We start from the raw sequence: 23,740 nt of genomic DNA on the forward strand, positions 1-23,740 counted from the left end.
GCTCTAATCTTGTTAAGCCGCCTTATATGTGCTCCTTGCCAAAGGCCTTCTGAAAATCCAAATAAACAACATCCACTGGCTTTCCTGTGTCTGTCCGGCCTGTTATTTCTTCAAAGAATTCCAATAGATTTGTCAGGCAAGATTTCCCCTTAAGGAAACAATGTTGACTTTGGCTTATTTTGTCATGTACCTGTAAATACCCTGAAACCTCATTATTAATAATAGACTACAACATCTTTCCAACCACTGATGTCAGTCTAATTGGTCTATAATTTCATTTCTTCTGCTTCCCTCCCTTCTTAAGGAATGGAGTGACATTTGCAATTTTCCAGTCCTCCTGAAGCATTCCAGAATCTCGTGATTCTTAAAAAAATCATTTCTAATAGCTCGACAATCTCCTCATGTATCTCTTTAGAACCCTGAGGTGTCGTCCAGCTGGTCTAGGTATCTACCTTTAAAGTTTTCAGCTTCCTAAGAACCTTCTCCTGAGTAATAGAAATGGCACTCAATTCTGCCCCCTGACACATTTCTGACATTCTGCTGGCATCTTCCACTGTGAAGACTGATGCAAATTACTTACTAAGTTTGTCTGCCTTTCCTTAGTCCCTATTACTACCTCTCCAGTGTCATTTTCCACTGGTCTGATATCCATTAGCGTCCCTCTTTTAATCTTTATATAATCTGAAAAAAAAAATGTTGTATCCTCTTTTATTAACTAGCGTATCTTTTTATTTCATCTTCTCTCTCTTTCTGGCTTTTTAATGGTCATCTGTTGGATTTTAAAAGCTTCCCAATAATTTTTTGCTATATTATGCACCATCCCTTTAGACTACTTCTTCATCTTTGGGATGTATCTTTCCTGCACCTTCCAAATTGCCCCCAGAAACTCTTGCCATTGCTGTTCTGCTGTCATCGCTGTGAGTGTCCAAATTCCAGTCAGCTTTGGATTGGAACTTTGTTTGATCAAAAATCAAGTGAAGAGACCCCCTTACTCCTAACACTTGAGATGATTAATAGGCAGCGTATAGAAAGTAGTTGTGTCCCTCTTTGCCCACTCCACTTTGCGCACGTCCCTGGTTATAAAGTATTAAAATGTTATTTAACGATTGTAAACAGTTACCATCAATATATATGTATTTGTGCATGTCTTTGGATATTACAGCACAGAAATGTTTAGCTCATAATGATGGCACCAAATACTATGCTGCATAAAACTAAATCTTTTTGTCGTGTATGTGACTCATATCCATCCTTTCCCAATATTTTCATTGCTCTTATACAGCACAGTTGAATTTGCTTCCAATACTGTCAGTGGGAACCCATTCCAGGAATCTACAATTCTCTGTGTAGAAGTCTTGACTACACATCTGCTTTGAACTTCCTCCTCCCACCTTAAGTGCTTATCCTCCAGTATTTCATGCTTCTACCCTGGGTAATAAATTGGTGTTAATTTATCTGTAATCCATCTAGCTGCTACCAAACCTTCTTACTCTGGATATACAGGCACAGAGCCAGGTAACATTAACAAATGCCATCTTCCCCAGAACACACTATTACAATTTTTCACTGTGTGGAGACTCTTATTGTGGGCTCAGTTTATGTGCTTGCGTTTATTGTATGCATGGTTTGCTTTTTTCTCTCTGCATGTTGGGTGTTTGACAATCTTTTTTATGGGTTCTTTTGGGTTTCTTTGTTTTGTGGCTGCCTGTAAGGAGATGAATCTCAAGGTTGAATAATGTATACATGCATTGATAATAAAAGTGCTTTGAACTTTAAATACTGTCATCAGAGAGAGCAGCTTCACATCAGCCATTAATGTTTGGTTTTTGTGCAGCATCCTCTCATAATATATGACAACTACTGCAAACAGACAAGGCAGCAGAAAAGGTCATTGGCTGCCATCCCTGCTTGACATGCATGTGTCCGTGACAAAGAAGTGATTAGGGAAAATCATATAGACACCACCCACTCAGTAAACTGCCTTTTCCAAAAACTCACTTCTGGAATGTGGTAAAGGGCTATTTAAACAAAAGCTTCATGCCATCTCAAAGGTTTCTTCCCTCAGGCAGTTAATCTGATCAACTGCTGTATTTAGCTCCCACGCCTTCCTCTATCTATTGCTTCAATTACTGCCTGCACTGCACTGAAGACACTTCGAACCACTTTTTGTCCTTGTAATCACATGCTGGTATCTATGTGTTTATGCACATTTTCTTTCGTATCTGTCATTGAACCTCTAAAGCTATCTTTATATAACCAATTTTTTTTATTATTGTTGAATGTTATTTTTTTATAAAGATTATTTATTTATTGAGATACAACATGGAATAGGCCCTTTGAGCTACTCTGTTGAGCAATTGTCCGATTTAAGACTAACCTAATCACCGGACAAGTTACAATGACCAATTAATCTACCAACCGGTACGTCTTTGGAATCTGGGAGGAAACCGGATCACCCGGAGGAAACCAACATGTACACAAGGAGATTGTAAAAACAATGGGAGCTGAACCTGGATCGCTGGCACTATAAAACACTGTTACATGTTGCACCTTGACCAACACACCGCAGCTAATTCCTAATACTTGTAAAAGTATATGGCAATAAAGTTAATTCTACAAGTGAAAGTCTTGCATTTACGTAGCATCAATTACATTCATCACAAACATCATAAAGTCCTTTATAATCAATACAATTCTTTTGAGTATATTCATTGCTGTAATGAGCAAATTCATACAAACAGTAATGTGATAATGACATATTGACAAAGGAATAAATGTTAGGCATAACATCAGGGATAATTGCCCTGATCTTCTTCAAGGTGATGCAGTGGGATATTTCATAGCCAAAGAAGCAAACAGGGCTTTGGTTTAAGTTTTCATCTGATACAGAGCAGTTTAACAATACAACACAGACAAACTGCTGGAAGAATTCAGAAAATTAGGCAGCATCTATGGATAGGATGGGGCCCTTCATCAGGACTGGAAAGGAAGGGGGATGCTGCCAGAATAAGAAGATTGAGTAAGTGGGATGAGTACAAAGCTTGCTGATGGTAGGTGAAGAGAAGGTGGAATGGTGGGTTTTGGACTGGAAAGGAAGGAAGCAAAAACATGTACTCCCTCGCCTCCTCCATCACCCACCCCCACCTTCTTATTCTGCCTTCTGTCATCTTCTTTTCCAGTCCTGATGGAGTGCTTTGGGCCAAAACACTGACTTCCACCCACTCAATAAATGCTGCCTAGCTTGCTGAGTTCCTCCAGCATTTTGCATGTTAGGCAGATGTAGGCATCACATCCATAATCTAACACCATAACAGCTAACGAATCCCAACTAAAGAGACCGTAGAAGCGGCTCTAGCTGTTTGACCCAAGTGCTGTTGACACAAAATTCATTCATTTGTCCAGGCAAGTTGTATTGTCGTGTGCAAGGTGGTCAAGGAGGTAAAAGGTGGTCTGTAATGTCCCATTGCTGAGGTACAGTTAGGATTGTGCTTGTCAATTAGAGAACCTGATGGTGATAGGGAAGTATCTGCTCCTGAACCTGATGGAACTTCAGTGTGGAGAGGGCATGATCCTGATGGTGGGAAGCATTAATGATAGATACCACCTTCTTGAGACAGCACTTCCTATAGATACAATCAATGGTGAGGAAGGCTGTGTCCATAATGGGTCGGGCTATGTCCACAACTCCCCACAGACTATAAATAGACCGTAAGACAGGAGCAGAATGAGGACATTCAGCCCATGGAGTCTGATCCACCCTTCTATTATGGCTGATTTATTATCCCTCTCCACCACATTCTCCTCCCCACAACCTTTTATACTCTTACTAATCAAGAGCCTATCAACATTTGCTTCAAATATACCCAACAACTTAACTTCCACAGCTATCTGTGGCAATGAATTCCACCTATTTATCACCCTCAGGCTATAGAAATTCCTCTTCATCTCTGTTCTTAAGGGAGATCATTGTATTCTGAGGCTGTACCCTCTGGTCCTAGACTCCCCCACTATAGAAAAAAATCCTCTCCATGTCCACTCTATCTAGGCCTTTCAATATAAATAAACTTGGGCTTTCTAAATGAATTTCATACAGTGCCAAAAGAAAAATCCGTCTTCAAAAATCAAATTTCCAAATTCCATTGAAGTGTTTCTTGCCACAGATTTGTTTAGAATTTGCTTCACTTAGGAAGCCATAATAGCTTATATCTTGAGAATAAAACATCAGTCAGTTTCTGTCCCATTCACTTAACACTGGTCTGAAAAAAAAAGAGGAAGAAAATACATGTTCAGCTGAATGAAGCCATGTACAGTAGTTCACTCCATAACACTCCTCCAGCGTTTCCATGCTTCCATATCCTTTATTAATTTCTTCTGTGAGTGGTAAAACAGAGTTATCTAATGAGCTAGCTATCCAGAAAATATCAACAAAGTAAAAAAATAAACAGGCTTTTGACATCTGAATCACAGTAATCAAATTTTTCATGACTTTATAGATTGTTACAATTCTCAGAATAACATTGGAAATTCATAAACTGCTTTCAGTTCAGATTAACCTTTATTGAAGCATCAATGCATTGCATGATCCTATCTCAACAATGGTTAGAACCATATTTTCGTTAACAGCAAATGAAGCGATATATATTCAACTGTTTTTTTTGGTTTACCAATCAATTCTTGATATGATCCTGTAATAAAATCTTTAGGAAGCCTATTTACTTTTAAATTGAACAATTGGAAAGACATATAATCCAAATATTCTGAATTATAATTTCACATACAGTTTATTTTGTCATCTTTTGGAGATCTTAATGAATACTTGTGGCAGGGCCAACTACAGTTTATTGGCTTAGTATAGATTTTCTAGGAGTAATATTGCTCAGGGCCAAACTCATTGGGCAGCATATCAGCTCTTTGCTTCCTCTGAACCAATATTTCTTAATTGTGTTGCATAGAATGAGGCTGGTAATGAAATAGCCATTGCAGAAAGCCATTGACTCAAATTGTGAAACCGTATACATGAATGTTTTATTGCGTTCTTATGATCTCCTTTCACATTTGTTCCCACGTTTTCAAAAGGACAAATCCAAGGATATAACTGTTCAAACAGACAGCCAAATCCTTTGCAACACACAAAAAATGCGAGAGGAACTCAGCAGACCAGGCAGTATCTATGGAAAAGAGTAAACAGTCGATGTTTCAGACCAAGACCCTTCATCAGGACTGGGAAGTGCCAAATCCTTTGTCAACAAGGAGGGAAAGAATCCCCTCCAGACTATTTGAAGTTCAAAGTAAATTTCTTATTAAAGTATATATACATCACCATATACTACCCTGAGATTTGTTTTCCTGTGTGTGTACTCAATAAATTTGCAAACAGAAAACAAACTGTGCAAAAATAATGGTAATAATAAATAAATAAATAGATAAATAAATAAATAAATAAATAGATAAATAAATAAATGTCAAGAACATGAGATGAAGAGTCCTTGAAAGTGAGTCAATAGGTTAAGGAAACTATTTTTGCTGTAAGGTATTTGTCCTTCACTTCTGATGGACTAAATTAAGAGCCCTGTGTGGGCAGGAGACCAGGTGATTGATATCTATTAAAGTAAAGCTCTCCTTTTCATAACAATTGCTGTACATCTGAGACAGATCATTCAACAATAGCAACTTGTATTAATATAATGTCTTGAATCTCCCATAACACGTCACTGCTGAAAAATGTTGACAATCTTAAGATAAACCTTCGGTGTCTTCTCCCTCCAAGCAAAGTATTGATGTTGCATGTTGGATATCTTCAAGCATTTTGATTTCTTACATTTACCTCATCTCCCTAATGAGAAATAGTCAGCTGGCTTTGTTGCTTTTATTTATTTAGAGATAAGGCACGCAACAGGCCCTTTTGGCACAACAAGCCACACTGCCCAGCAACACACCTGTGTAACCCGAGTACAACGACAAATTAATCTACTAAACGGTATGTCTTTGGACTATGGGAAGAAACTGGAGCACCCAGAGAATTCCCATGCGGTTCACAGTGAGTATGTATAACTCCTTACGAATGGCGCTGGAATTGAACTTCGAACTCCAGAATGCCTTGAGCTGTAATAGCATCACACTAACTGCTACACTACCATGGCTTCCCAAAATAAAGGTGTAGACTGTAGCAGCAATGAAGTCACAGTATGACCTTATCAAATACTGGACAGACCACAAATGCAGTATCGCGCCCAGCTTTGGGTAGCACTTTTTAGAAAATATGGCAGACTTAGCAGGATTTATTGGACCAATTCCAGAGATTGTGGATTCCATAGATTGGGACATTGTCATCATTTGTGTGCAGTTTTTCATTGATTCTACTGTATTTCTTTGTTCTAATGTGAATGCCTGCAATAAAGCGAATTTTAGGGCAGTATATGGTGACATTTGATAATAAATTTACTTTAAATTTTGAACTTTAGAAGAGAAGAAAATGAAACAGGGCTTGTGGGGGGGCCTTTAAAACATGAAAAATGTAGTTAAAGTCTAAAATATTTGAATCTTCAAAGTAATGCTGCCAGTATTACTGGAGGCAAACTCAATCAGGGTGTTCAGTTGGAAAATTGGATAAGTGTTTGAAATAAGTATAGCTTGATGCTCAGGGAAGGGTCGCGGTGGGACTAAATGGATTGCTGTTGCATGGAGGCATCAAGGATAGTGAGTCAAATGGCCTCTTTCTGGACTTCGACCATTCTGTTACTCTGTCTCACCAGTAGGATGAGTATCATCTCCTTGTGTGAGTGGATGGGTGGGTGGGAGATTGGGAAAAGGGTTGATTGCTGTTGTTGTTTTGTTTTGATGCTATTGCTGCTGCTTATTGTGTTGTTCTGCTGAACATTGGGAGCATGCTACTTTGATGCCAGAATGTGTGGCGACACTTGTGGGCTGCCCCAGCATTTCCTTAGTTGGCTGTTAATGCAAGCGACACATTTCACTGTACATTTCAATGTACATGAGATAAATAAATACATCTGAATCTGTTCATCCAACATTATTTGGGCTCTTCCTAACATACACACAACATGACCTGGTTGCAGTGTTAGCTTGCCAACCTGAACAGGAAGTTAGAATGATCTACAAGCCAAGTGGACCTTACAAGAAACAGTAACAAGACAGAGAAGTTCCATAAGCTTTCGACACGTTTGTTCTTAGGTTTGCTTCTTTTCCATTTTACATCCTTGATCTAATCAAGGGTCATCAACCTGAAATGTTATCCATTTCTTTCTCCGTAGGTTCGGACTGACCTGCTGACTGCTTCCAGCATTTTCTGTTTTTCCTTCTCTTTAACAAGCAATGAGAACAGCCACAGGTTCATAAACAATGAGTACCATGTGATAATAACAATAATAAAAGCAGAAATGGCTGGCTACATCGGAAAGATAGACACATTCCATTGCATGATAATTGGATAATTGGATGATGTCTACTGAACTAATTGCTCTGTATTTTGAAGCAAATGAACTAGCTGATTAAAAAATAGGTGCTAGTGTTGCTGAGTGTAATGGATGGAAAAGCATACAGTTTGCTTAAAAGTTTAACTGCTCCAACCAAACCAGTCAAAATGAGCTTGGCTGATATCATAAACATAATGCAGGATCATTTAGAGCCGAAACCATTGAAGAATGTTTTAGGTTTCATAAGTAGAATCAAATGAAAGGCAAGTCTATTTCAGCTTATATGGCTGAACTGAACTCTACCTCACTGAGGCCAAACAGCAGCTCTCTAACACCTCCTCTTACTTACCCCTTGAACAGGACCCCACCAAAAAACATCAAACCATTATCTCCCATACCATCACTGTCCTTATCAACTCTGGAGACCTTCCATCCTCAGCTAAAAAACTCATAATTCCAACACCCTGCACTGCTCGGTTTTATCTCCTCCCCAAGGTCCACAAGCCTGACTGTCCTGGTAGGCCTATAGATTCGGCCTGCTCCTGCCCCACCGAACTTGTATCTGCCTACCTGGACTCCATTTTGTCACCCATAGTTCAGTCCCTCCCTACCTACATCCGGGATATATCCCATGCCCTCAACCTCTTCAATAACATCCAGTTCCCCGGTCCCGACCGCTTCATTTTCACCATGGATGTCCAATCCTTATACACTACAATTCCCCATCAAGAAGGCCTCAAAGCCCTCCGCTACTTTCTTGACAATAGACCTCACCAGTTCCCCAACACCACCACACTCCTCAGGTTGGCAGAACTGGTACTCACACTTAATAACTTCTCTTTTGGTTCTTCCCACTTTCTTCAGACCAAGGGTGTAGCTATGGGCACTCGCATCGGCCCCAGCTATGCCTGCCTCTTCGTGGGTTATGTGGAACAGTCTATGCTCCAAATCTATACTGGTACTGCTCCCCAACTTTTCCTTCGCTACATTGATGACTACATTGGTGCTGCTTCCTGCACCCATGCTGAGCTCGTCAATTTCATTGACTTTGCCTCTAACTTTCACCCAGCCCTCAAATTCACTTGGTCCATCTCGGACACTTCTCTCCCCTTTCTCGATCTCTCGGTCTCCATCTCTGGAGACAGACTGTCCACTGACATCTTCTATAAACACACTGACTCCCATAACTATCTCGATTATACCTCTTCCCACCCTGCCAAATGTAAAAATGCTATTCCCTATTCCCAGTTCCTCCGTCTCCGCCGCATCTGCTCCCAGGATGAGGCTTTCCGTTCCAGGACATCTCAAATATCCTCTTTCTTTAAGAATCGTGGTTTCCCTTCTACCGTCATCAATGTTGCCCTCACCCGCATCTCCTCCATTTCCCACACTTCGGCCCTCACTCCATCCTCCCGTCACCACAACAGGGACCGTGTTCCCCTTGTCCTCACCTATCACTCCACCAGCCTCCAGATCCAGCATATTATAATCTGCAACTTCTGCCACCTTCAACAGGACCCCACCAGTAAGCACATCTACCCCTCTCTGCTTTTCGCAGGGATCGTTCCCTCCGTGACTGCCTGGTCCACACGTCGCTCCCCACAGATCTCCCACCTGGTACTTATCCCTGCAAGCGTAAGTGCTACATCTGTCCCTTCACCTCCTCTCTTACCACCATTCAGGGCCCCAAACAGTCCTTCCAGGTGAGGCAACACTTCACTTGTGAGTCTGTTGGGGTAATCTATTGCATCCAGTGCTCCCGATGCAGTCTCCTCTACATTGGCGAGACCCGACGCAGATTGGGGGACCACTTCGTCGAGCACCTCCACTCTGTCGACCACAACAGACAGGATCTCCTGGTTGCCACCCACTTCAACTCTGCTTCACATTCCCATTCAGATACGTCCATACATGACCTCCTCTACTGCCATGATGAGGCCAAACTCAGGTTGGAGGAGCAACACCTCATATACCGTCTGGGTAGTCTCCAGCCCCTTGGCATGAACATCAAATTCTCCAGCTTCCCAGTAATTCCCTCCCTCTCCCTGCCACCATCCCACTTTCACTCTGCCTCCTCTTCTAGCTGCCTATCACCTCTCTCATGATTCTGCCTTCTTCTACTACCCATTGTGCTTTCCCCTTAGATTCCTTCTTCACCTCTCCTGCCTATCCCCTCCCCGACCCCTTGATCTTTCCTCAGATTGCTTTTTCACCTGGCACCTTCCACCCTCCCCCCACCTTCTTTATAGGGCCCCTGCCCCCTCCTTCTTCAGTCCTGACGAAGGGTCTCAGCCCGAAACATTGACTGCTCATTTCAACAGATGCTGCCCGACCTGCTAAGTTCATCCAGCTTGTTTGTATGTTTTGATATGAACTGAAGAAATTGCCCAAGCTTTGCCAGTTCATTGATCGGCTTAATGATACACTGAAAGATTATTCAGTTTGTGGAATCAGAATTCAAAAATGGCTCCTAACTGAGTCACAACTCACATTTAAAAGAGCAGTTGAAATCACTGCATCAATGGAAACAGCCTGCAGAGACGCTATTGAGCTGCAGTCAGCAATGAAAGTGAGTGTAAACAAAAATTTGCAGCATCTAAACAGAAACCAGCCTGGCCCTACAATTTGTGCTATCATTGTGACAGGGGCTCACATACACCAGAACAATACAGGTTTAAAAGCGAAACTTGCAGAAAATACAGCAAAGTAGGACACATACCAAGAGCATGTTGCACAGAAAGAAATAAAAGCACTGTATAGAGAAGAGGAAAAGATAAACAGTCAAGTTGAAGTTTCTATTAATATGCACGCTGATGATGAAAAATCTGATAATGCTGAGAGTGACACAGGACTGTGTACCCTTGAGATTTACAGTGTGAAAATTTTCAATCGACCAACAATATGGCTTATGCCAGAAATGAACGGTAAGCTAATTAAAATGGAATTGGATACTGGTTTGGCTGTTTCAGACATTCTACATGAGTTTGAAAGGCATTTCAGACACTGAATGGAAGTTTACAGATATGCAATAAGAACTTGTACTTGAGTAAAGATAACTCCTGTGGGAATGCCACTTGGAACAGCGAAATACAACAACCCAAAAGCCACAATGGACTTGTATATGGAAAAAACAGGAGGGCCAGCATAGTGAGGCCATGATTGGTGAGACTACAACTTGATTGGCAATCCATTCACCAACTGCATGCCACATCACCTGCAATAGAGTCAACTGATAGCGAATTAAGAAAGGTACTGGATGATGCCACAGCAGTGTTAAAGGTTGGCATTGGAAAACTCAAACATATTAAGGGTAAAATAGTGTTAAATGAAAATGCCACAGCGAAGTTTTGTGAAGCTCTTCCAGTTTCTTATACCATCCCTGATAAAGTAGCCAGTGAGCCAGATCGCAATGAGGCTGAAGGAATACTTTTTCAAGGTTTTGTGGAGCCCATGGGCAACATCAGTAGCCAGGAAGAATGGGTCTGTCAGGATCTGTAACAATTTTAAGGTCACCATCAACACATTATTGAAAGTAGATCAATACCTTCTGCTGAGGATGGAGAATATCTTTGCAAACCCTTTAGGAGGGAAACACTTCAGCAAGACTTAGTTGAGGCCCAAGATGGAGATAGAAGAAGAATCCAAACAGTTTCATACCATAAACACATACAAAGGGCTTTATCATTATTATGGGCTTGTTTTTTGGAGTAGCAGCTGCACCTGCACCCAGCAGAACGGTATGGCCCAGGTGCTGCACGTCCTCCCAGGCACTCAGTCTTACCAGAATGACTTCATTGTTACTGCTGATGAGGACAAGCAACATCTCTAAAGTTCACGTTGTGGTCCTTCTTTAGGATATGTCAGCTACTATAACAGGTTCCTGCCAAACCTGGCTAACATGCTTCATCTTTTGAGCTCATTACTACAAACTGGGAAGAAATGGTAATGGACAAAGCAGTGTGAGGTGACTTTCCAAAAGGCAAGGGAAATGGTGACATCAGACACTGTACTCACACATTGTGATCCACATCGTCCTGTGAAGCTTGCCTGTGATGCCTAGTCTTACGGTACAGATGCAGTCACGTCACATGTTCCCTCAGACAGGATGAAGAGGTCAATACTCCCCAATGCCATTAGGCTTTACAATTCTACCGCCAGGACTTAAGAACTTTTTAAAGCTATTATTAATGCTTTTTGAGATGGTGATTTAGATGCATATCATATTTTTTTTGCTGAGTTAAGTATTGTATGTAATTAGTTTTGCTACAACAAGTGTATGGGACATTGGAAAAAAGTTGAATTTCCCCATGGGGATGAATAAAGTATCTATCTATCTATCTATCTTATTGATGCAGAGAAAAAATATATGCACAGATTGACAGAGAGGTCTTGAGTCTGTTATGGTGTGTAAAACATTTCAACCAGTACTTGTATGGGAGAAAGTTTGCTCTCATTACTGATCATCATCCACTAGTGTCCATTTTCTATTCCACCATCAGCAGCAGTACGGATGCAGAGATGGGCTCTGTTTCTTGGAGGACGCAATTACAAGATCGAACACAAAAGGACAATTAATCTTAGAAATGCTGATGGATTGTTACCTTTACACTTGGAAACGGAAATAACTGCAAAATTTATAAAAGAGAACATACCTTTTGATGTATTCTCCCTAATGCAAATCATTAATCTCCCTATTAAGGCAGAGATGATCCACAGTGAAATCAGAAAAGAGCATCCACTGTCTCAGTTCTGTATGGCCATCAAAAATGGCTGGAACGTGCAGCAGAACTTCTAGTTCACCTGGGATGAAGATGTCCTTGACTGGGTTGCCTTATGTGGGGATTGAGAGTTGTTGTAGCATCCAAGCTGAGAGCTAAACTGTTGGAGCAGCTACATGCCAATCATCTAAGCATGGTCAGAATTAAAGTGCTTTGTCTGGTGGCCTTGGATAGATCACCAGATCGAGCAGCTTGCACTGCTCGGGATGCCAACACGTCCAGAAGATGCCAAGAGCAGTACCTCTCCATCCCTGGGAATGTCCTGCATTGCCCTGGCAGAGGACGCATGGAGATTTTGCTGGAAGTAGTGGATGCAGATATAAACTGGCCAGACGTGCTTCCAGTAGCCTCCACTACAGCCTCGCACACTGTTAAGAAGTCACTTCTCAAGGACTTGTGTTCCAGAACGCTTAGTCAATGACAATGAACTACAATTTCTGAAAGTGAATGGAATAAGGCATATTACATCTGCACTGTACCACCCAGCTACAGATAGCTTGGTGGAAATGTTTGTTCAGTGTTTAGAGAAAGCACGGTAAGCATTATCAGCTGAACATATTACACTGACACCAAATCAGAAGCTTGTTAATTTCCTTCTTGTATATTGCAATGCAGCATATACTAGAAGCAAAATCTCACCCGCTATACTGTTCCTGGGTTGTCCCTTGCACTCACACTTGGATCTCCACAAACCCATTTTCAGAAGGAGTATGCAGGGCAAACAACTGAGACATATTGAGGGTTCCTCAAACTAGGAGGTTTGATGTTTCACTCCTAGACAAGCAGTCCTGGTGAAGGATTACAGAGATGATCAAAAGGAGGTACTTAAAAAGATTAAGGACTGAACTGGACCACTCCCCTACACAGTGGAGATTGTGGCTGATGTCATCCAGAGATGACCCATTGATCCGTTAAGGAGAACAGATATAATTGCCAGAGAAGAAAGGTGTCCGGAGCTGTCAGAACCACTTCCTGCAGTCACAGAGTCAACTCCTACAACCATCACTGAGGTAACCGCAGAAAGTGAGACAGCTTCACAGTCACAAGTCTCACCTGCCAAGCAGAGTGATGCCCCTTATTAGGAAAGGTGCTATCCCACAACGACTAAATCTTTAGACCTGAATGGGACAATTTAAAATTTACTGTGCTGTGGAGTTCTGTTTATAGTTGTGTTATATAGTATGCTGTGTGTATATATACTGTATATACGTATGGATGACTTGAGAACAATACATTCCATATTTGAGTTGAGATACATTCTATATTAAGTTGGAGTTTATAGCTAAGAAGAAAGGAGTGCTGTGCATTTAATATCTGATTACTATTAAGCATTCTTTGTTTGCTTTCACAATTCATTAGAAATGATATATAGTGTAAGAAGTATGTGAATGGCATACATCATTATGCCTCCTATCATATGTGAGCATCTCACTGAAAAAAGAAGCAAAAGGAAATTAAGTAGACAAGTGTCCCAGCTCCTGCATTTTCTATCAATTAATTTTTAGAGTTACAAAACATAACACTGCATTTCCAAGTGTCTGTTCAGATTTTGGCTGTTCTTCGATTGGTGCTGAAGAACTGTTAATTAGAGGGCCATAGAACAACAGTTTGGAAGGTAGAATGATCTAAAGTCCTTGAATGGATACAACAAGTTAGCTATAAGATATAGGAGCAGAATTAGGCCATTCAGCGCATCAAGTCTGCTCTGCTATTCTATCCTGGCTGATCCTGGACCTCACTCAACCCCATACACCTACATTCTTGCCATAACCTTTGATCCTGCATCCTGATTGATTGCATCCTGATCAATCAGGAAGTTATCAATTTTAGCTTTAAATCAACCCACGGTCTTTTCCTCCACAGCAGTCTGTGGCAGAGCATTCTACAGATTCATGATTCTCTGGCTAAAAGAAGATTCCTCTTTACCTTTGTTCTAAAGGGTCACCCCTCAATTTTGAGGCTGTGCCCTCTAGTTCTGGATACTCCCTACATAGGAAACATTTCCAAATCCACGTTATCTAGTCCTTTCAATATTCGTAATGTTTCAATGAGATCTCATGCATTCTTCTAAATTCCAGTGAGCACAGGCCCAAAGAGGCCAAATGTTCCACATATGTTAACCCTTCCATTCCTGGAATCATCCTCCTGAATCTCCTCTAGACTCTCTCCAATGACAACACATCCTTTCAGAGATATGAGGCCCAAAACTGTTGACAATACTCTAAGTCTGGTCTGACTAGTGCCTTATAGAGCCTCAGAATTATCTTCTTGTTTTTATATTCTGTTCCCCTTGAAATGAATGCTAACATTGCATTTGCCTTTTTTTTAACCACAGACTCAAACTGGAAAGTAACTTTCTGGGAATCTTGCACGTGGACTCCTAAGTCCCTTTGCACTTCTGATGTTTGAATTTTCTCCCCATTTGGATAATAGTCCGCACTATTGTTCCTTTTACCAAAATGCATTATTATACATATCCCAACACTATATTCCACCTGCCACTTTTTTGCCCATTCTTCCAATCTGTATAAGTCCTGCTGCTATCGTATTGCTTCCTCAGCACTACCTACCCTGCCACCTATCTTTGTATCATCTGCAAACTTTGCTCCAAGGCCATCAACTCCATTAACTAAATTATTGACAAACAATGTGAAAAGTAGTGGCCCCAACACTGATCCCTGAGGAACGCCACTGATCACTAGCAGCCAATCAGAAGGGTCCCCTTTATTCCCATTCCCTGCCTCCTGCCTGTCAGCCATTCCTCTTGAATGTTGAATGACCTTCATCTGCAATAAGCTTCTATATTTCTTTGAAATTACTACTATTTGTAAAAGCCTTACTTAGCATTCTGTTTAGTTAGTGATGTATATTTCAATTGTAGTTAATGCTGAAGAAGTAATGTATTTATAGTGAGGTCGCTATTCTAACAGGAACAGAGTTGCCCATTCTCACAAAGCAAGCTCCCACAGTATCCTGTTCGGTTTTTCTTGTAATTCTGCTGTGAAATTTAATATAATGCACTTGCACTTGGAGCATTAGGAGATCATTCCGGTTGTCAAAATTTTAAAACTGATCTCAGTAATAGAAATTTAAACAATATCTGCAGATCTTGAAATTCTGAAATGCAGGTAGATAATGTTGAAAACATCAACAGGTTATAAACATGAGAAATTCTGTAATTCTGAAAATACGATGCAACAAACACAAAATGCTGGAGGAACTCAGCATGTCAGGCAGCATCTATGGAAATGAAGCAACAGTTGTTGTTTCAGGCAAGACCTTTCCTCAGGACTATATCAACAGGTTAGATGTGGACAGAGGAGCAGTTAATATTTCAAGTCAAATGCACTTCAATTAAAAGTCAAAGTAAAATTGATTATCTAATTATGTCCACATATATTGACACATACTTCACTGAGATTCATTTTCTTGCAAGGATTTACAGAAAAATAAAGAAATACAATAGCATTTACAAAAAGTTTTGCATATACAGTACATATACTTCGTCAGAATTAAGGGAGTTCACTATTTCTCCAGGTCTTCCACCTGAAGTGTTAACTCAGCTTCTCCTTCCATAGGTGATGTTGTCACAGGAGAGAGACTGAAGTTAGTGGATATATAAATATTTTGTTCAACAAAAATGAGCAGCAATCGTCATATTGTGACCCTTTCAGAGGAAGGGGCCTGTTCAATCCAACAATACATACCACTTTATATGCTAAAGATCAAAGGACAAGTCTATATTTACAATGTATCTACAATGCTTCCTTTGAGTTACATATAATTTTCACACCTCCTTCTTCACACCCACACTCCACACACTCAAAATGAATGTAATCCAGCATTCTCTGATTTCTTGATTCAGTACTGTCCACAGCTCCAGGAAGCGGCTGTATTTTACATTTAATCTAAAGTCCACGTTCCGGTCTAAAGATTGGTTGCTGAAGTTAATGTTTGCTATATATCCTAATTAAGGAATATACCCTAATAGGTGCTGCCTGATTTGGTGAGTTTATCCAGCATATTTAGTTTCTATTTCAGAATTGGACATCATTGCAGTTAGCTACTTGACAGAGCCTCTTAAGGCAGCAGGGACACAACTAAAATCAAATTAACACCAATTTATAACAGCTAATATACTGTACCTGAGTCACAAAACAACGTTCATAAACCACCCTCATATATAGTTAAGCGATAGTGATCAGATAAACTGTTTTATGATGTTATCTGAGGGATAAACTCCAACCACAATGCTGAGTATAATTGCCCTGTTTGTTTGAAATGGTGCTTTGGGATTTTTTTTTTATGTCCGCCTGAGAGAACAGCTTTGCATGACATCTAAGTCACAGCACCTCCTTCAGAGCACTATGATCTCAATCATGGTGGGTGAGTAAATCTTTTAACTCATATCTCTGCGGTGGAATTTAAACCTGTATCCTTCATGTTCAGATATAAGAGAGAAAATACTACCTATTGATTCATAGTTTATACAGGACATCTATTTAAGAGTCTTCAAATCAAAATTTAAGAGAAATTTGGATAGGTACATGGTACATTGGATAGAGCTATGGAGGATTGTTATTTGGGTACAGGTCAATGAGACTAGACAGAATAATATTTGGCATGGGCTAGATGGACCAAAGGGCCTGTTTCTGTGCTGTGGTGTTCTGTGATTCTATGACTTGTTCACCCAGTTTTAACAATCTGTTGCTTAATGATACTGCAACATTATACAGTGATGTGAGCTTCTAGGCAGTTCTAATGACCCTAGCATTAAACCTTACACATACGTTAAACAGAAAACTATTCTATGGAATATGCAACTGGCCAATAACAGTAGAACCAAAATGCTTACTCCCAAGCCTATAGTTTACTTTGAGGTAAATACTTTAGCCCAGTGTTTCACCTCTAAAGCCATGTCTCTGACTGGCTCCATGGAGGCTGAGGCCATGATGCCTCAATCCATGTAACCCAAAAGCAAACTCTGATGTAGAGACGGCAACAAGCGTTTATTCATAATAATTCCAAATCCACATTAGTGGCTCGGCCAAGCGACATTGTGAGAAATAACATTCTCAGAACTAAGACCCTGTGATTAACGCTAATCAGGCTTCCGCTTAAATACAAGTAACACAGAATCCCCGGATCTTTCAAAATAAACATAACGAGCTCAAGCAGAAAGCACCAGAAAACCTCGTTACAAACAGTGAGTCGCTGGAGAAAAACACAAGGTACTCTAGAAGAATGACTCTCATTAAACAACAATTAACAAATTCAGTTGTTCCAAAACCTGTCTGGTGCCCCGCACAGGTCTGAAGAACTCATTACAGATAGAGTCAATGATTGACAATGCACAAAGTTCTGGGAGAAATCAGGAAGCAGTACTGCTTTCTCACATAGAAATTAACATGCAGACTTCTTGCTTGAGAATAAAAATCAACTATTAATGTTTTCCCTTATTTTTATCTTCTCATTGCCTCAGGTTGTGTGGATTCATTTTTGCACATTTCCAATGCCACCACCAGCATAATGGCGTGAAAGGACCATTTTTTTTCTCTTGCCACTGTCTGTGAAGATCTTTAATATGGAAGTCTCATCTGAGTATTGTGTTCCTTGTTTATCTGTAGAACTCATGTCGTTAGCACCGACTGTCCTTACATATGGTGCTGCCAAAAGAGAATACAGGCTTGGATTTCCCTTTGTCTATTAAAACTTCAGCTTAGGGTCTGTAGAAACCTCAACAGAGCAGCCATTTCTCTGGAGTTACTATAAAGCCTTTACAAAGGAGGTAGATAACAATTAAGAGATGTTGCATGGAAATTAAAGAAGTATATACGATTTAACTAACTTTCATGAGATTGGTCATTCAGGAGAAACAAGAAGAAAGTTCTTCACACAGTGAATTTTTATGATCAACTGTTCAAGAAAGCAATGGTGGTTCAGTTGCTGAGTATATTCAGGACTGGGAATGATATTCGCCTTTCCATTTTTGCATTATGTGATTACTTTTATAATTTATAGCTATTTTTATATCACTCTACTTTTAGATCAGTGATAATAAACCTAATTCTGATGAAGGGTCTTGGCCCAAGTTGTCAGCTGATACATTCCCATAGAGACATAGAAACATAGAAAACCTACAGCACAATACAGGCCCTTCGACCCACGAAACTGTGCCAATCTATGTATGCTGCCTGATGTGCCAAGTTTCTCCAGTATTTAAACTTTGCTGTAAGTTGCAATAACAAATAGAAAATGGATTATAGTGCAAAAATAGAACAAAAATGGTGAGGTAGTGTTCATGGACCATTCAGAAAATGATGGGAGAAGGGAAGAAGCTACTCCTAAAATATTGAGTGTGTGTCTTGAGGCTTCTGCGCCTCCTCCCTGACAGCAATAATGAAAAGAAGGCATGTCACAAAACGTGCAAGTGCTTAATGACAGCCTTTCTCTGGGGCATTGCGTTTTGAAGATGTCCTCGATAGTGAGAAAACTAGGTGCATGATAAAGCTGTCTGAGTTTATAACCTTCTGCAGCTTTTTCAATCCTGTCCATTGGCACCTCTGTACCAGATGGTGATGCAATAAGTGAAAATACCCTCCGTGGTACAGTGGTAGAAACTTGCTCGAGTCTTTGATGACTTACCAAAGTATTATTAGTTTATCTTTATCCTTATAGTGTACACATGGTGATTTGTGAAGGGCTGGTAGAGTGTTGTAAAAACCCTGAATGAAGTATAAAATTGTGTGACTATCTATGGAGGACAAAACACCCCCGCTGAGTGTGTGCCCGGAATCAAGTATGCTCCAGATCAGGCGAAGAGTTTTTGTTTTAAATTGCCAATGAACGAACAAAAACTCTGAAAAGACCAGAGGCTGAACCTGCTGAGAGAGAAAAACAAGGTCACTGTTTTATACTGATGACCTTTCAATAGAACTGGTAAAATGAGGATAGAGGCCTGTTTGAGTTTGGAGAGAAGAAAATAAAGAGGATGCCTGTAGTCGTATAGTGATTGCTCAGGTGATACCAATGATGTTGATGTCAATTAAGAGAGGGTGATGAATGTGTGTTACTATCAGATAATCTGTCAGGAGGAGGTGGAGACAGAGGAAAGTGAATTGAGTCGGGGAAAGCTGTCAGTTCTAATCCACTTCTAATACAGATTGTGCACCCCTTATCCGAAACTCTAAAATCTGAAAACATACAAACTACGAATTTTTTTTTCAAGAGCTGACATGACATCACAAATGGAAAAGTCCACAAGGCACTGGAACACTTCCCAGGTGATGCTCAGGTCTTTGTGTACCACAGCTATTCCTGAGAAGTGACCTCACATATACAATTCTGGCAGCCCAGTTAGTGGGGAGAGCAGCGCAGAGAGGAATAAATAAATGTACAGAAGGAACAAGAGGAGCAGCCATTGTTGAGAGTGGGAGTGTCAGGCTTTGGCTGAGAGAGAAGCATTGGCTCTGGGCAAGTTGTCTGAGTAAGTTCTGTTAGGTTTTCCTTTTCTCTTACTGTGTCAGGGGTACTTAGTGTAGTTTAAAAGGCTGGTATGTGTTCTTCATGCCAGATGTTGGAGTCCTGGGAGACCCAGAGTCTCCCAGGGAACTGTATCTGCATGAAGTGCATCCAACTGTAGCTCCTTAAAGACCGTGTTATGGGTCTGGAGCAGTAGCTGGATGATCTTTGGCTTGTACAGGAGAGTGAAGAGATCGTCGATTGGAGTTACAGGGAAATAGTCACCCCTAAGCTGCAGGAGATGGGTGGCTGGGTGACTATCTGGGAAGGCAAATAAGCAGTTAGTACAGAGCACCCCTGTGGCCATTCAACACAATAGAGTATACTGCTTTGAATACTGATGTAGGAGATGACCTCATGGGGGAATGCCATGGAAACCTGATTACTGAATATGGGTCCCTGGTGCAGAATGGAAAGATGGAGAAGAGGAGAGTGGTAGTGATAGGGGACTCAATAGTCAGAAGCACAGTCAGAAGATTCTGTGGACATGGACGGGACACCCGGATTGTACGTTGCCTCCCAGGTGCTAGGGTCAGGGACGTCTTCGATCGCATCCACAACATTTTGGAAGGGGAGGGAGAGCAGTCCCCTTGGCAATAAGTCTTGGCATATATTGGTATCAATGACAAAGGAAGGAAAAACAAAGAGATCCTGAAGAGACTATTTAGATAGCCAGGCAGAAACCTGAGAAGCAGGATCTCCAAGATATTTATTTCTGGATTACTGCCTGTGCCACATACCACTGAGGGTAGAAACAGGATGAAATGGCAGATACATGTGTTGCTGAGAAGCTGGTCCAAAGGACAGGACTTCAAGTTCTTGGATCATCGGGATCTCTTCTAGGGGAGGCATGACCTGTTGAAAAATTATGGGTTGCATCTGAACCTGAGGAGAAAAAAGATTCTTGTGAGCAGGTTTGTTAGAGCTGTTGGGAAGGTTTTAAACTAACTTGGCAGGGGATGAGGATCAATGGACTCTGGCATGGTTCCGGAGGACAGGAAAACTGCAAATGTCACTCCATTCTTTAAGAAAGGAGGAAAGCAGCAGAAATGAAATTATAGACCAGTTAGCCTGACCTCAGTATTTGGGAAGTTGTTGGAGTCAATTGTTAAGACTGAGATTATGGAGTACTTTGTGACAGAGGACAAGATAGGACAAAGTCAGCATGGTCTCCTTCAGAGAATATCTTGCCTGCCAGTCTGTTGGAATTCTTTGAGGAGATTACAGGTAGGATAGATAAAGGAGATGTAGTAGATGTTGTGATTGTTATATGGTTATATGGTTATATGGTTATATTTGGACTTTCAGAAGGCCTTTGACAAGGTGCCACACATGAGGCAGCTTACCAAGTTAAGATCCCATGTTATTACAGGAAAGTTACTGGCATGATTAAAGCATTGGCTGATTGGCAGGAGGCAGTGAGTGGGAATAAAAGGATCTTTTTCTTATTGGCTGACAGTGAATGGCATTCTGCGGATTGGCATTGGGACTGCTTCTTTTAATGCTGTATATCAATGATTTTAATGGTGGAATAAATGGCTTTGTGGCCAAGTTTGCAGATGATATGAAGATTGGTGGAGGGGCAGGTAGTGTTGAGGAAACAGATAGGACTTAGACAGATTAGGAACATGGGCAAGAGAGTGGCAAATGAAATGCAATGTTGGAAAATGCACAGTCATGCACTTTGGTAGTAGAAATAAATGTGCAGACTATTCTCTAAATGGGCAGAAAATCCAAAAATCTGAGATACAAAGGGACTTGGGAGACCTCGTTCCAAATACCCTGAAGGTTAACGTGTAGCTGGAGTCAGAGGTGAGGAAGGCAACAGCATTGTTAGCATTCATTTCAAGAAGTCTAGAATATAAAAGTAGGAATGTGATGCGGAGCCTTTATAAGGCACTGGTGAAGCCTCATCTTGAATATCGTGAAAAGTGATCTTTATATCTAAGAAAAGATTGCTGACGTTGGAGAGTGTTCAGAGAAGGTTCACAAGAATGATTCCGGGAATGAAAGAGTTATTGTGTGAGGAACATTTGATTCCTCTGGTCCTGTACTCACTAGAATTTAGAAAGATGAGTGGGGGATCTCATTGAAACACTTTGAATATTGAAGGGCCATGGACAGAGTAGATGTGGAAAGGATGTTTCCCACGGAGGGGGAGTCTGGGAAAAGAGGGCACAGCCTCAGGATAGAGGGGCGTCCATTAAAACAGAGATGAAGAGAAATTTCTTTAGCCAGAGAGCGTTGAATTTGTGGAATTTGTTACCACAGGCAGCTGTGGAGGCCGGATTTTTAGGTGTATTTAAGGCGCAGATTGATAGGTTCTTGTTTGGCCGTAGCATCATAGGTATGTGGAGAAGGCCGGGAAGTGGGGCCTAGGAGGAGATAAATGAATTGGCCTTAATTAAATGGTGGAGCTGACTCGATGGGCCAAATGGCTGAGTTTTGCTCCTATGTCTTATGGCTTGTGATCTAATGAACAGAAGTTAATGAAAAACAGAAGTGAATCTGTATTGAATGAGTGGATTTGTCAGTTTTGGGGTGAGCATATGCCACTTGGCAGTATGCAGATCATAAAACAAGTGAAGATCTGTCATAATGAACTGAAAATTGAAGGTAATTGTTAAGTTTCAGCAGGCTGGTTGCAGAAATTGAAGAAAAATCACTGCTTTAAATTTTTGAAGATTTGTGGTGATAACCGTTTACTGACCACGAAGCACCAGAGAAATTTATTGCTCTGTGTGTGATGATCGTCACTGATGAAAATCTAACATGCTGAATGGCTGCGTCAGTACATATATGTGATGAACAAGTGTAAGACAAAGACTGCTTGCCGGTAGCACATCGGTTCAGAGTCAGGAATCATGGCAATGCCAAGCAGCCACTCACTGTCCACCAGGGCAGCCGAGGTAATGATAGGTCCTGACGAAGGGTCTTGGCTCGAAACGTTGACTGCTCGTTGACTTTCAACGGATGCTGCTCGACCTGCTGAGTTCATCCAGCTTGTTTGTACGTGTTGATTTGACCACAGCATCTGCAGTGTACTTTGTGTTTGAGGTAATGATAGTTTAGCTTTCTGATGCTTCAATGTACACGTTATTGTTTTGTGCACAAAATTATTAAAAATATAATATAATACTAGCTTCAGGGTGTATATATAAGCTGTATGAGTAATATAAATGGATTTCATGTTTAGATGGGTCGCATGAGCAAGATATCTCATTATATAGATGCATATATTCTGGAATCCAAAAATAATCCAAATTCCAAAACATTTTGAATCCCAAGCATTTTGGATAAGGGATGTTCAACCTATATTAGCTCAGCTATTTTTCTCTCTGATTAGGCATTACCTGACTGAAAATTTCAAGCATTCTCTTTTATTTCTAATTTGCACCACCTACCCTCTCTCCTTAGCTGATGTACATTTCCTTCCCTTTTCTAGATAGGTCAGCTGTGAGTAACCAGAGTTCATCATCCTTTCTTTAGCAGCATCAATAGCATTGGTACCACCTGGACCAAAGGGAGGTGAGGGACAGGCCGGTTCAGTTCACTGCTCAGCAAGGTCTACTCGTCTCTGTGCTGAACTGAGGCTGTGGCCTGCAACTAATGGGCTCCAGTGAACCGGCTGCAGTGATGACTGGCGCCATGGCAATGGACTCACTTTTGTGAACTTCGGTTGTTCACTTCCCTTTGTTGTCTGCACAATTTGTTTTTATTTTCTACACATTGGGTGCTTGATGGTCTTCTTATGAGTGGGTTCTACTGAGTTTCTTTGTTTTATGGCTGCCTGTAAGGAGACAGATCTCAAGATTGTTCATAGTATACATGCATTGATAATAAATGTACTTTGACTGTGGACAACCAGTCTCAATCCTATCACAGATATTCCCTTCATCCTCTCCCTCGCTCACTTTCTCTGTAGCTTAACGCATGCTCGTTTACCATCTTTTGGAAGGTTATTGACCCAAGATATTAACCCTGCTTTCTTACCTCAGATGATGCCTG

At 40.9% G+C, this 23,740-nt stretch overlaps 1 long non-coding RNA gene across 1 annotated transcript in view; it reads right to left on the bottom strand.

Annotated features, from left to right (window-relative positions):
* Nucleotides 1-16,469, bottom strand: part of LOC140736165 (uncharacterized) — a 25,517-nt gene extending 9,048 nt beyond the window's left edge. The window contains exon 1 of the long non-coding RNA XR_012100901.1: nucleotides 16,357-16,469. This is a non-coding gene — a long non-coding RNA (uncharacterized lncRNA). The remainder of the gene's footprint in view (nucleotides 1-16,356) is intronic.
* Nucleotides 16,470-23,740: the final 7,271 nt, after the last annotated feature.

The sequence above is a fragment of the Hemitrygon akajei genome, chromosome 11, assembly GCF_048418815.1.
Source record: "Hemitrygon akajei chromosome 11, sHemAka1.3, whole genome shotgun sequence".
Classification (NCBI taxonomy): Eukaryota; Metazoa; Chordata; class Chondrichthyes; order Myliobatiformes; family Dasyatidae; genus Hemitrygon; species Hemitrygon akajei.